The sequence below is a fragment of the Gossypium hirsutum genome, unplaced genomic scaffold, assembly GCF_007990345.1.
Source record: "Gossypium hirsutum isolate 1008001.06 unplaced genomic scaffold, Gossypium_hirsutum_v2.1 scaffold_246, whole genome shotgun sequence".
Classification (NCBI taxonomy): Eukaryota; Viridiplantae; Streptophyta; class Magnoliopsida; order Malvales; family Malvaceae; genus Gossypium; species Gossypium hirsutum.
The window spans coordinates 31,728-33,989 of NW_024402907.1; the positions used below are offsets into that span (position 1 = coordinate 31,728).

The window sequence follows — 2,262 nt, forward strand, 5'->3', positions numbered from 1 at the left end:
AATGAACTCAACGCATATACACACGTATATAAAAATATTAGGAACTTTAAAAGAGTAAGCATTACAAGTCAAAAACTCAATTAAAATACTACATGTACAAATATATATATTATCTAAAAGATTATTGTACAAGAATGTTAAAATAATCTAAATAAAAAACTTCAAAAACAAATGTGCAAACATAACCAAACAAAATGATTAAAATAGATCGATATAGAAATATTAAATATGTTTAAAAGGTAAGTTATACAAATAGAAAACTAAAATAAAAATGAATTAAAATAAGATGAATAGTTTATAAATAAAAAATCGAAAATTGGATCAATAAATAATCCGCGCAAATATGTAGGGACTAGAAATAGAAATATCCTTTAGACCAAAACGCTGTGCTGAGCAGCGGACTAAAATGAAAATACATGCAAATTAAAGAGCTAATTTAAAAAATAAAAAAAGGTTGGACTGAATGCACACGCAAAAGGGGAGGACCTATGGCGCAAATTTCCCATTCAGAACAAAAGGGCGCGGATCCGGCCTGCCCATCGGGTTAACGCGCGAACCCTTACCCATCCAAACGGCATCGTTTCGTCCTTTATTAATCTCCCTTTTTATTCCCTTTTTAAAACAAAGCCCATCCCTAAAATGAAAGTTGCTGACTCCCCTTGTTAGGGTTTCATTTAGCAAGTGGCCGTCGAACCACCATTTCTTCGGTGACCGACGGTTCTCAGGCCAGATCTAGCCTTCTTTTACCCACAGACTTCCCTTTAAACTCCGATCTCGACGAAGTGAAAGGGAATCAACAGCCTAATCGTAGGGTAAGTCCTCTTTTCTTTTTTCTTTCGCTCTTTTTTGATGTAAATGATAAAGAAATCGATAAAAACAGGTGAAAAGAACAGAGGATTAAGAGGAGAAAAAGGTCACCTTTCTCGGTTTTTTTATTGTTTTCTATTGTATATTGCCTCCATTTTTCGTAACCTTACAATTGATTCAAAGCTTGGCTTTTATAGCCGAAGAGAAAGAGAAAAATGCTAGAAAATAAAGCATAAATACAATATTCTCCCTTGTTTTTTGTCTATTCTGCTGGGTGTTTGCATTTGCTGCTGTGTTTGTCCTTGTTGCAGGTACAAGACGTGCTGGCGTTCGGGTACGAGAGCTGGTGTATGGGCACGCGCGTGACTACTGAAACGCTGGAGCGTACCGAGGCGTGGAGGCTGAATGGTTGCGGCGCACGGAGAGAGCCCTAGGGTTTCGTTTGGCCGATCCTAGATCTAGGTTTTGGGCCATTGGGCCATGTATTTTTCTGGGTTAGGGATTTGTTAATTGGGCTGATGATTATTGGGCTAATGTAATAAAGGGACTTGGGCTATTAACAATTGGTTTAGCTTAGTTGTTTTTTAATTGTTTGGGTTGGTTTGGGCTAATGGACTATTATTGATGGACTGTGGTTTTTTATTTATTTATTTTTAATTTTGGTTTTTGGTTGTTGGGCCCGGGCAGATTTGGCCCATTACAGGTTGAATGAAGACGTTAAGTAGTTAGTTGAGACACTTCAAATAAAAAGAGTTCGTTGTATTAGTGTGACAGCCCTAATTTGGCCCTAGTCGGAAAGTGGTTTCGGGACCACAAAATCGAGTCACAAAATAATTAGATGTTATATTATGTGTTTATTATATGTAAAAATGCATGTGTGAAAATTTATGCTTTGATCTTGTCAATTGTATGTGAAATTATTAAATAAGACTTATGTGAAAATTTTTGAAATGCTATAGGCTAACTTGTAGTGGCTAAATAACTTATAGTATGAAATAGGTGGATTGCATGTCAAAATTCCCACATTAAGGTGTAGTGGCTAGCCATCATGATGGGAATAAATGGAATATGCATTTTAAATTAGCACTATGAGATTTAATGACTTTATTATCATAAAATAAAGAGAAATAAAATAACAAAATGATGAAAAGGACAAAGCTTGTCCATCTTTGTTCTTCATAGCTGAACTTAAGAAAACAAATAGGGGAAGGGAAGCTCTTGAATGTTCGGTCACTTGGGGAAGAAAAATCCAAGGTAATCTCATGGTAGTTTGCTTTTATCTTGATGTTTATGAGTTCCTTTCTTGATTCTACCTTAACCCATGAAGTATATTTCGGTTTTTGGTTGTGTTGTGAGTATTCGGTCATGAATTGAAATGAAGGAAATGGTTGTTGTTTCATGTTCTTTTGATGAATAATGGTAGATAGGTGAAGTTGAGCCAAACAAATGAGCATA

General features: G+C 35.6%; 1 long non-coding RNA gene across 1 annotated transcript; it reads left to right on the forward strand.

The window, feature by feature from the left end:
• The first annotated feature begins 618 nt into the window (after positions 1-618).
• LOC107898342 (uncharacterized) lies at positions 619-1,572 on the forward strand. Its single transcript, XR_001684371.2, has 2 exons — positions 619-812; positions 1,119-1,572. It is a non-coding gene; the product is annotated as an uncharacterized lncRNA (long non-coding RNA).
• The last annotated feature ends 690 nt before the right edge of the window (positions 1,573-2,262 follow it).